At 47.7% G+C, this 12746-nt stretch overlaps 1 non-coding gene across 1 annotated transcript; it reads right to left on the reverse strand.

Moving 5' to 3' along the window:
* Positions 1 to 5876: 5876 nt before the first annotated feature.
* Positions 5877 to 5950, reverse strand: TRNAN-GUU. The gene has a single exon. It is a non-coding gene; the product is annotated as a tRNA-Asn (tRNA).
* Between the last annotated feature and the right edge of the window lie 6796 nt (positions 5951 to 12746).

Raw genomic sequence — 12746 nt, forward strand, 5'->3', positions numbered from 1 at the left:
CGTGATGGGACTGGGGCTGGAGCTAAGGTTGGGAATGGGGCTGAGGGCTGAGGCCTGGGAGCTGAGGTCTAAGGCTAGGGGCAGGGGCTAAAACTGAGGCTGGGGGCTGAGCCTGGGGGGTGGAGGCTGGGGACTGAGCCTTGGGGGTAGAGGCTGGGGACAGGGGGCTGAGGCTTGGGGCTGAGGGCTGACCCTCGGGGATCAGAGGAAAAACAGTTCCCGCGGGGGTTGGAAAGAGGAAAGGCCCCGAGAGCCCTCCACCCCATCGGACCCTTATCGGCCATTGATCATTGATCATCTGGAGGGAGCGCCTTTCCTCCGGGAGGGGATCCGCCCTGCCAGGCGGGGAGGAGGACGGTTTGGGAAGGTCCGAGGCAGGGAGGGAGGGAGGCCGTGAGCCCATTGTGGGCAGGGATGGACTCTCTTTACTGCTGGATTGGATTTTCCGAGCGTTTAGCACAGTGCTCTGCACACAGTGAGCACTCAATAAATACGATTGAGTGAATGACCCGGGAACCCCAGTGGCGCTGCCCACCGGACTCACATGTCCCCATCCCCACCCCCATGCGATTCACTCTCCTCCCGCTCCTCAAGTAGGGCCCAGCCTAGTCCAGGGGAAAGAGCCCGGGCCTGGGAGTCAAGGGACCTGGGTTCTAATCCCACCTCGGTCAACTGCCTGCTGTGTGACCTTAGGCAAATCGCTTAATTATGGTACTTGTTAAGTGCTTACTATATGCCAAGCACTGTTTAAGCGCTGGGATAGATAATAATAATAATAATGGAATTTGTTAAATGCTTGCTATCTGCCAAGCACTGTTCTAAACGCTGGGGTAAGTACAAAGGAATCAGGTTGCCCCACGTGGGGCTCACAGTCTTAATCTCCGGTTTACAGAGAAGGTACCCGAGAAGTGAAGTGATTAGCCCCCAGTCACACAGCTGACCCGTGGCAGAGACGGGATTAGAGCCCATGAACCTCTGACTCCCAACCCCATGCTCTTTTCACTGAGCCCCGCTGCTTCTAAATTGAGCAGGTTGGAGACGGTCCCTGTCCCACATGGGGCTCACCCCCTCACCCCCATTTTACAGAGGAGGGAACTGAGGCCCAGAGGAAGTGAAATGACTTGCCCAGGGTCACACAGCAGACACGTGACAGAGCTGGAAGGACCGGACCCCAGATCCAGGCAGGTCCGCATCCCCTTTCCCGATTCCTTTCCATCTGTTAGCTTTGTCCCCGGGCTGGAGAGGGAATGGGGGTGGGTGGGGGTGTCCACGTGATGATGACCCCTGTTGCCAACAGTGCCCACCCGTGACAGAGGGCCCGGTGGGCAAGGACTAGCCACCCCAGGGGAGCGGTGGTAGTTCATTCATTCAATAGTATTTATTGAGCGCTTACTATGTGCAGAGCACTGTACTAAGCGCTTGGAATGTACAAGGCGGCAACAGATAGAGACAGTTCCTGAGGTAGTTGCAGGCCGTGTGGACGGAGGGCTGGACCTCAAAAGGATGGACCCGACCTAACCCAGTGGAGGGGGAGAGGGGATCCCTCAGAACCCCCCTCCCCATCCTCTTCTCCCCCCCAGACCTTTCAACACGAATATCATAAAGTCCACATTCCCCTCCCCAATTCCACCTATGGGGCAGCAGAAGGAAGAAGGGAGTCCTTAGAGGCAATAATAATATTATTATAACAAATGCCATTCTTATATTATTAACATAATAATATTAACAGAAGTTAAGTGACTGAACCAAATAATAATAATAATGTTGGCATTTGTTAAGTGCTTACTTTGTGCCGAGCACTCTTCTCAGCGCTGGGGGAGATACAGGGTCATCGGGTTGTGCCAGGTGAGGCTCACAGTCTTAATCCCCATTTTATAGCTGAGGGAACTGAGGTACGGAGAAGTGAAATGACTTGCCCAAAGTCACACAGCTGATAGGTGGCGGACCTGGGATTAGAACCCATGACCTCTGATTCCTAAACCCCTGAAGAACAGTACTCAGCACAAAGTAAGCACTTAAATGCCATCATTATTATTTTTTCACTGAGCCACACTGCTTCTCTAAATCACACAGTTGACAAGTGACGGAGCCTGGATTAGAACCCAAGACCTCTGAATTATGGGGTGGATGGCAGCGAATTGCTCACTCAATAAGCAATAATATTAATAATGGTATCAAGCATTTTCTATGTGCCAGGCATTGTACTAAGCACTCAGGTGGATACAAGAAAATCGGGTTGGATACAGTCCCTGTCCCATGTGGAGCTCACGGTCTCAATCCCCATTGTATTTTCCAAGCACTTAGTGCTCTGCACACAGTAAGCGCTCAATAAATACGATTGAATTTTACAGCTGAGGTCAGTGAGTCACCGAGAAGAGGAGATTTGCCCAAGGCGGGAAGAGATAATAATAATAATGGTATTTGTTAAGCGTTTACTGTGCCCAGCACTGTATTAAACACTGGATAGTCCACCAAGTCTGTTAATCCCGTTGAACTGTACTCTCCCAAACGCTTGGTACACAGAAGCGCTCAATAGATACCACTGATTGCCTGAACAATTCGCTGCCATCCACCCCATAAATCAGAGGTCGTGGGTTCTAATTCGGACTCCACCACCTGTCAGCTGTGTGACTTTGGGTCATTTATCCTATCTGTGCCTCAGTGTCCTCATCTGGAAAATGGGGATTAAGTCTGTGAGCCCCACCTGGGAGAACCTGATCACCTTGTATTTACCCGAGCGCTTAGAACAGTGCTTGGCACCTAGTAAGCGCTTAACAAATGCCATTATTATTATTATTATTAGGAACCCAGGCGGCCGGGGAGCGCACAGGGGGCGAGGTGTTCAGTTGGGGTAGGCTGGGATCTACCCTCTTTTCTCCCCTCAATAATAATAATAATAATGGCATTTGTTAAGTGCTTACTAAGTGCAAAGCACTGTTTTAAGCGCTGGGGAGGATACAAGGTGATCAGGTTGTCCCACGTGGGGCTCGCAGTCTAAATCCCCATTTTACAGATGAGGTCACTGAGGCTCAGGGAAGTGATTTGCCCACAGTCACACAGCTGTCAAGTGGCAGAGCAGGATTTGAACCCACATCTGGGAGGGCTTCCTGCCCGAGAGAGATGACGAAAGGGGAAGGGAAACTAACCCCTCCCACTGCTCTACCCCCTTCCCCTCCCCACAGCACTTGTGTATATTTGTATATTTTATTTATTACTCTATTTTATTAATGATGTGTATATATCTCTGCTTTTATTTATCTATTTTAATGGTATTGATGATGCCTGACTACTTGTTTAGTTTTGCCGTCTGTCTCCTCCTTTTAGACTGTTACCCGGTCGTTGGGCAGGGATGGTCTCTATCTGTTGCCGGATGTTACATTCCAAGCGCTTAGTCCAGTGTTCTGCACACAGGAAGCACTTAATAAATAAGATTGAATGAATTGAATGAATGAAAGGGGAAGGACCCTAATGCAGCCCTTTCCTCCCCAAGGCCCAGCTGGCTTCGCACACGGAGGGGTTCTGACCCGAAAAGCGCCCCCCAGGTGGTGGGTAGAGCACCGCAAATCAATCAATCAAATTTTGTTTATTTTTAATTTTAAATGATATTCGTTAAGCCCTTACTATGTGCTAGCCACCGTACTGAGCCCTGGGGTAGACACAGAGTAATCAGGCTGGGCACAACCCAGTCCCATGTCTTAATCCCCATTTGACAGATGAGGTCACTGAGGCCCAGAGAAGTGAAGTGACTTGTCCAAGGTCACACAGCAAACGAGGGGTGGAGCAGGATTGGAACCCAGGTCCTTCTGACTCCCAGGTCTGTGCTCTTTCCACTAGGACAGGCTGCTTTTAAAGCACGGTTCTAAGGGGTTGGGAGAGTACAACGGAACAAAATTTCTAATCACGTTCCCTGTCTACAACGAGTTTACACTCCCGAGAGGAAAGGGTGCCTGTTAATGAGGTCTGATAAGAGCACTTAGGTCATTCATTCAATTCAATCGCATTTACTGAACGCTTACTATGTGCAGAGCACTGTACTAAACGCTTGGAAAGTGCAATTCGGCAACAGCTGTCCATATCTGTAACATTATTTGTATTGATGTCTGTCTCCCTCTCCTCTAGACTGTAAACTCGTTGTGGGCAGGGAATGTGTCTGTTTATTGTTGTATTGTACTCTCCCAAGCGCTTAGTACAGTGCTCTGCAAACAGTAAGTGCTCAATAAATGCAAATGAATAATTATAATAATAATAATAATGGTATTGTTAAGGGCTTACTAAGTGCCAAACACCACATGGGGCTCAAAGTCTTTATCCCTATTTTACAGATGAGGTAACTGAGGCCCAGAGAAGTGAAGTGACTTGCCCAAGGTCACACAGCAGGCAAGTGGCGGAGCCGGGATTGGCACCCACGTCGAATGAATGCATGAATGAATGAGTGGAGTTGTGCCTCTCCATCTCCCCGCTTTTTTTCCATCTCTGTCTCTGGAATTGTGTCCTTGTCGCTTCCCACACTTCCCTCTGCCTCTGCCCTCCTTTTCCAGGAGTTCCCCTCTTAATAATAATAATAATAATAATAATAATAATGCTATTTGTTAAACGCTGCCTCTGCCCTCCTTTTCCAGGAGTTCTCCTCTTAATAATAATAATAATAATAATAATAATGATGGTGATGGTATCTGTGAAGGGCTTACTGTGTGTGCCAAGCACTGTTCTAAGCGCTGGGGGACATACAAGGTCATCGGGTTGTCCCACGTGGGGCTCACAGTCTTCATCCCCATTTTACAGAGGAGGAAAGTGAACACGGAGGAAGTGAAGTGACTTGTCCAAAGTCACAGATCTGACAAGTAGCGGAATCGGGATTAAGAACCCACGCCCTCTGACTCCCAAACCCAAATTCTTTTCACTGAGCCAGGCTTACCTGCCAAGCACTTAGTACAGTGCTCTGCACACAGTAAGAGCTCAATAAATAATGAATGAATGTGCCAATCACTGTTCTAAGCACTGGGGTAGATACAAGTTAATCAGGTTGGACACAGTCCCTGTCCCCTGTGGGGCTCCCAGTCTCATCCCCCATTTTACAGATGAGGTAACTGAGGCACAGAGAAGTTGAGTGACTTGCCCAAGGTCACACAGGAGACACGCGACAGAGTCGGGATTAGAACCCAGGTCCTAGGCCTGTGCTCCATCCACGAAGTCACGCACGTCACCGCTCTGTGCCTCACTCCCCTCATCTGCAAAATGGGGATTTAATTCTCCCCTTACGGGACCAAATTCTGTCGCATCTACCCTCCTTTAGTACAGCCCTTCGCACTTACTAAACGCTTTCATTCATTCCTTTCATTCAGTCGCCTTTACTGAGCGCTTACTGTGTGCAGGGCACTGTACTGAGCGCTTAGAAAGTACAGTTAATTAACAAATACTGCAATTATTAGGGCGCGGGGCTCTGAGACTGAGGAAAGGGTTGCTTTTTTTTAATCTCGCTCCCTCTCTCTCATTCGTCTTGATTGAGCGCTCCCTGTGTGCAGAGCACTGTACTAAGCGCTTGGAATGGACAGTTCGGCCACAGAAGGAAAGAAAAACAATTGTAGCGTCAGTTGGCACCAAAGAGGTATGCAGAGATGATCGCTGTTGGGTTGTGATCGCCTCTGCTGCTGAACTGTACTTTCCAAGCGCTCAGCACAGTGCTCCGCACACGCTAAACGCTCAATGAATAGGATTGAAGGGATGAATGATGTCCAAGTTGAATTTTCCGACGCAGCGTGGGGGAAAAGAAGGTGGGGAGAGAGGGCTCTGCGGGGCAGCGGCCACGACAGCTGGGAGAGGGGAAGGGGGGAAAAGTCAAATCAAATCATTAAAATAAAATCAAACTAAAAGGGCAACGTCCCTGGGTGGGCTCGAACCACCAACCTTTCGGTTAACAGCCGAACGCGCTAACCGATTGCGCCACAGAGACCGCACTGGCCCGCCCAGGGACGGCCAGCCCTGTCAAAGGGAACCTGCTGGCTGCTGAGAGGGAATAGGAAAGAAAAATCCAAATAATGGTATTTGTGAAGCGCTTACTCTATGCCAGGCACTGCTCTAAGCGCTGGGTAATTCAGTAATCAGGTTTCCCCCCCGGAGGGGCTCACTGACTTTATCCCCATTTAACAGAAGAGGCCACTGAGGCCCAGAGAAGTGAAGCGCCTCGCCCCAAATCACCCAGCTGACAAGTGGCGCAGCTGGGGGTCGGGGGGACGAGGGAAGAATGCAGGGGAGGAAGCCGAAACTAGGGTGCACAAGGTCTGGAAAGAGAGGAAAGGGCAAGAGGGTACGGTGTGAACAGGTGATAACAAGCAAAAAACGTACTGAACGCCGCACCTCTTCTGTAGTGGATTATTATTTCCCCCCCCCTTTGGCTTCGAGCATAATAATAATAAGGATTACAGCATTTGTTAGCGCTTACTATGGGCCGGGGACCGCACTAAGCGCTGGAGTAGATACCACCAAATAGGGTCCTAAATGGGGCTTCACAGTCTCAATCCCCCTTTAACAGATGAGGGTTGTGAGGCCCCCAGAAGTAAAAATAATAATGCTGGTATTCGTTAAGCGCTTACTACGTGCAGAGCACTGTTCTAAGCGCTGGGGTAGATACAGGGGATGAGGTTGTCCCACGTGAGGCTCACAGTCTTCACCCCCATTTTACAGATGAGGGAACTGAGGCACAGAGAAGTGAAGTGACTTGCCCACAGTCACACAGCTGAGAAGGGGCAGAGTCGGGATGACTAGGTTATGGTCACAGGTGAAACTGGGTTTAGAATTCCGAACCTTCTGAGTTCCAGGCCCGTGTTTTATCCCTTATTCCATGCTGCTTCTGTGGCTTCAGTGATGCTCTTCCCTCCTGGTTCTCATTCTCAGTCTCCTTGATGGACTCCTCCTCTGCCTCCCACCCCCTAACTGCGGGGGTCCCTCAAAGTTCAGTTCTGGGTCCCCTTCTAGTCTCCATCTACACCCCCTCCCTTGGAGAACTCATTCGCTCTCATGGCTTCAACTACCATCTCTAATAATAATAATGATAATAATAAAAATAACCGTGGTATTAAAGCCCTTACTATGTGCCAGGCACTGTACTGAGCGCTGGGGTGGATACAAGCAAATGGGGATGGACACCGTCCCTGTTAAACGGGGCCCGAGTAAGGTCCAGCAACTCCCTCAGCGGTCCCTGCATCACTCCAGGCCCTGGGCTGGAACCAGGGAAAACTAGTAAGCACTAGTAAGTAAGTAATTAAGTAACTAAGTAACTAAGTAAGTAAGACACTAGTAAGTAAGTAAGTAAGAAACTCGTTGTGGGCAGGGAATGTATCTTCTTATTGTTCTACTGTACTCTCCCGAGCGCTTAGCACAGTGCTCTGTACAGGTAAGCGCTCAGTAAATACGATTAAATGCACTGAATGAAAGAAGCATGGTCTAGAGGAGAGAACAGGACACTGGGAGTCAGGGGACCTGAGCAAGTCACTTCAGGTCTCTTTGGCTCGGTTTCTCCCTCTAAAATTCATTCAGTCGAATTTATTGAGCGCTTACTGTGTGCAAAGCACTGCACTGAGCATTACAAATGGGGATTTAAGGTCTGTTCTCCCTCCTACTTTGTGAGTTCCATGTGGGACAGGGATTGGGTCCAACCTGATTGACTTGTATTCATTCACTAGTATTTATTGCGCGCTTAGTATGTTCAGAGCACTGTACTAAGCGCTTGGAATGGACAATTCGGCAACAGAGACAATCTCTGCCCATTGACGGGCTTACAGTCTAATCGGGGGAGACAGACGGACAAAAACAAGACAATTTAATCACGATAAATAGAATCAGGGGATGCACAACCTCATTAACAAAATAAATAGGGTAATAAAAATGTATACAAATGAGCACAGTGCTGAGGGGAGGGGAAGGGAGAGGGGAAGGAGCAGAGGGAATGGGGGGAAAGGGGGCTTAGCTGAGGGGAGGTGAAGGGGGGCACAGAGGTAGCAGTTCTTAGAACGGTGCTTGACACATAGTAAATGCTTAATAAATGTCATTATTATAATCATTATCACTGGGAGCATACAATGGAGCGCACAGACACAGACCTTACCCTCAAGGCATTTACCATCTTGTGGGGGAGCTGGGCATTAAAATAAATTATGCGATGAGGAGGCAATTGAGTATTAGCATCTGTACATGCCCTCCAAAAGGCCTTCCCAGATTAAGCCCCAGTTTTCCTCATCTCCCACTCCATGCTGCATTGCCCTGACTTGCTCCCTTTATTCATCCCCTTTACTTAGGTCCCTGTCATCGATTTATTTATTTTTATTAGCCTGTCTCCCCCTCTAGGCGGTGAGCCCGTTGTGGGCAGGGAATGTGTCTGTTTACTGTTGTACTCTCCCAAGCGTTTAGTGCAGTGCATTGCCCCCAGTAAGCGTTCAATAAATATGATTGAATTGAACTGAATTGAATCGTAGGGTCCTACAACACTTGCAATCAAAAGGGAACTCATCTTCCCGCCCAAACACTGTCCTCCTCCAGACTTTCCCAATCATTTGTAAACACCACCACCATCCTTCCTGTCTCAGGGGCCTGTAACTTTTGGCATTATCCTCAACTTATCCTATCTGTTGCCGAATTGTACATTCCAAGCGCTTAGTACAGTGCTCTGCACATAGTAAGGGCTCACTAAATATTTCTGAATCCCTTTTCATTCAACCCATGCATTCAGGCTATCATCAAATCCTGTCGGTTCTACCTTCACAACATCTCCACAGTCGGCCTTCTCCTCCCTATCCAAACTGCTACTGTGCTGATCGGAGCACTTATCTCCCGCTCTGACTATTGCAATCGGCCTCCTCTCTGTCTCCTGTCTCTCCTCATTCCAGTCCTCATTTCACTTCGCTGCTCGGATCATTTTTCTAAGATGACATTAAGCCCTCGTCTCCCCTCTCCTCAAAGCATCCATCTATCCAAAGCCAACGGCAAGAAATTTTTGCTTGTTGGGGAGATGGGTGATCAACCACGGGAGGTTTCTGAGGAGTGGGAAGATAATAATAATAATGATGGTATTCGGCGCTTAGAACAGTGCTTGGTGCATAGTAAGCGCTTAGCAAATGCCGTTATTATTATTTGTTAAATCCTTACTATATGCCAAGCACTGAACTACGTCCTGGGGTAGGTACAAGCAAGATGTGTAGAGAATGATTTTTTTTTAGAAAACTGCTTTGGGGAGCAAAGTGTGAACTAGAGATGGGAGAGGCAGGGGGAAGGCAGGACCTAGAGGAGGCTGATGCAGTCATTGATCAATCGGTGCTATTTACTGAGCACTTATGTGCCAAGCACTGTACTGAGCACTTGGGCGAGTACAATTCAGTTAGCAGACACATTCCCTGTCCACGACAAGCTCGGAACAATGCGGTGGTTGTTTGGACGGAGAGGAAGGGGTGGATTTGGGAGAAGTTATGATGGTAGAATCAGCAGGATTTGGAGACTAAGTATGCAGGTCAAAGGAGAAAGGTGAGTAGAGAATAATACCATAGTTGTGGGCTTGTGAAATAGGAAGAATGGTGAGGTCGACTGTGATGGGATAGTTAGGAGGGAGGACAGGGTTCAGATGGGAAAACAAAGAGTTCAGTTTTGGACATGTTGAGTTTAAGATGTCACTGGGTCATCCAACTAGAGAGGTTCCGAAGGCAGGAGGAAATAATAATAATAATAATAATAATAAGGGTATTTATTAAGCGCTTGCTATGTGCCAAGCACTATTCTAAATGCTGGAGTAGGAACAAGTTAATCAGGTTGGATACAGTCTCTGTCCCACTCTGTCATATTCTTAATCCCCATTTTACAGATGAGGGAACTGAGGACCAGAGAAGTGAAATGACTTCCCCAAGGTCACCCAGCAGACAAGTGGCAGAGGCGAGATTAGAACCCAGGCCTCCTGAGTCCCATCCCATGCTTTTTCCACTAGGCCACACTGCTGGGTGAGGTTGCAGAGAAGGGGAGAGACTGGGCCTGGAAAAGTCAACTGGGGGGGGTCAATTGTGTCACTATTGTAGCTGAAGTCCCTGGAATGGCTGAGCGGGAGCCTTGTCCCTTATAGAGAAGCAGCGTGGCTCATTGGAAAGAGCCCGGGCTTGGGAGTCAGAAGTCATGGGTTCGAATCCCAGCTCTCCCACTTGTCAGCTGTGTGACTGGGGGCAAGTCACTTCACTTCTCTGGGCCTCAGTTGCCTCATCTGGAAAATGGGGATTAAGACTGAACCTCACATGGGACAACCTGATTACCCTGTATCTACCCCAGCGCTTAGAACAGTGCTCTGCACATAGTAAGTGCTTAACAAAATTATGGGTATAAATGGAGGCTAGAAAGGGACAACCCTCTCAGGTTTACTGCATGGAAGGAGGCGATGGTAAACCACTTCCGTATTTTTACCAAGAAAACTTTCCAGATCCACTCCCGGAACGACAGCAGATGGAGGTGGGGCGTTCTAGAAGAGATGTGTCCGTGGCATTGCTATGGGTCGGAGATGCCCCCTAATTCTTTTGTAGTGTACTTTTCCCCAGTGCTTAGTTCGGTGCTCTGCACATAGTAAGCACTCCATAAATACCTCTTTATGGTATTTGTTGTTGATGATGATGATGTTGGTATTTTTTTTAGTGCTTACTTTATGCCAGACGTTGTATTAAGCGCTGGGGTGGATATAAGCAAATAGGGCTGGACACAGTCCCTGTCCCACATGGAGCTCGCAGTCTCAGTCCCCACTGTGCAGATGAGGTGCTGATTTGTTAAGCGCTTACTATGTGACAGACACTGAACTAAGTACTTGGGTAAATACAAGCTAGTCAGGTTGTTATATTGTGACTCACCCAAGCACTTAGGATGGTAAGCGCTCAATAAATATGATTGAATGAATGAATGACTCTCCCAATCCAAACCCTTGTTCAATGTCATTTCCCCGCAGCTTCCCCAAATCACGTCCCTTCTTTCCTTCCCTTCAGCGCTAGTTATGTATGAGGATTGGCCGATTGATTCCTTTGTGTCTGTTATTGATATCCACTCTCTGATAATTAGCCATGGTCTCTTCATCCTTTTACGTCCACTGCCTCTCCATTAGACTGAAAGCTCTTTGTCTTCCTCTGTCCGTGTCAATCTTCCCCACTAGATTCATTCTAAGTTCCTTGAGCTTCAAGTCCCTTGCCCACATCTTGCCTCTGGCCTGGAATGTCCTCCTTCACTCTCTCCACCTGCAGAGCCTTATTGAAAGCATGGCTCCTCTATGGAGCCTTCCCCAACTAAGCCCTCGTTTCCTCTTCTTCCATTCCCTTCTGCGACTCACTTTTATACTTTGATTTCCTCCCTTTATTCACCCCTCCCTCAGCCCCACAGCACTCATGCCCATATCTGTAATTTATTTATTTATATTAATGTCTGTCTCCCCCTCTAAACTCACTGTGGGCCAGGAATGTTTCTACCAACTCTGTTATATTGTATTCTCCCAAGAGCTTAGTACAGTGCTCTGCACATAGGAAGTGCTCAATAAATATGATTGATTGAGGGCAGGGATCTTGTCCACTAATTACACTGTACTCTCCCAAGACCTAGTCCAGTGCTCTGCACATAGCTTTCAATAAATATCATTCTTTGAATGATAGTATCCCCCATTCCCAACCCAGAGCTCTGACCTTGATCAATCTTAGTCAATTTTGGTAATAATGATGAAGAGTTTTTATTTCATTCAATATATTTTTTGAGCTCTTACCCTATCCAGAGCACTGTACTAAGATTCCCAACCCAGAGCTCTGAACCTGATCAATCTCAGTCCATTTTGGTAATAATGATGAAGAGTTTTTATTTCAATCAATATATTTATTGAGCTCTTACTCTGTCCAGAGCACTGTACTAAGATCTTGGGAAGGTACATAAGAGAAATGATCCCTGACGTAGAGAATCTTACAATCTATCAGGGGAGACAGACTGTAAAATAAATTACAGGTAAGGGAAAGCAATCGAGTTTACGGTTGTACTGTCCTTTCCCAAGCACTTACTACTGTGCTCTGCACACAGTAAGCGCTCAATAAATACAATTGAATGAATATATGCACATAAGCGTTAGGAGGGAGTTCCTAAATGTTTACTGGGAGAGGACTGGAAGTCATAGAGGATGCAGTTAGCAGAAAGAAAGGGAACAGGGTGGGGAAGATGAGAGAGAGTCTCCTCCATTAGATTGTAAGGCTCCTGAAGGTCTAGGAACCAGTGTCTCATTTTTGCTATCCGCTCCCAAGTGCTTAGAACAGTGTTTCGCATCCACTGGGAGCTCAATAAAAACTACTAATCAATAGACCACTCCCACCTGGGTCACCCTGATTTGTTCCCTTTATTCACCCCTCCTTCAACCCCACAGAACTTAGATACTGTAATTTATTTATCTGTACCTGTAATTTATAGTACTGTCTCCCCCTCTTGACTGCAAGCTCCTTATGGGCAGGGAATGTGTTGTTTTTTTAATGGTGTTTGTTAAGTGCTTACTATGTGCCAGGCATTGTTCTAAAGCAATGGGGTAGACACAAAGTAATCAGGTTGAACACAGTTCACATCCCACATGGGGCTCACAGTCTTAATCCCCCTTTTACAGATGAGGTCACTGAGGCACAGAAAAGTTAAGTGACTTGCCCAAAGTCACAAAGCTGCTAAGTGGCAGAACTGGAATTAGAACCCATGACCTCTGCCTTCCAAGCCTGGGCTCTTGCCAC

This window comes from Ornithorhynchus anatinus, chromosome 11 (assembly GCF_004115215.2).
Source record: "Ornithorhynchus anatinus isolate Pmale09 chromosome 11, mOrnAna1.pri.v4, whole genome shotgun sequence".
Lineage (NCBI taxonomy): Eukaryota > Metazoa > Chordata > Mammalia > Monotremata > Ornithorhynchidae > Ornithorhynchus > Ornithorhynchus anatinus.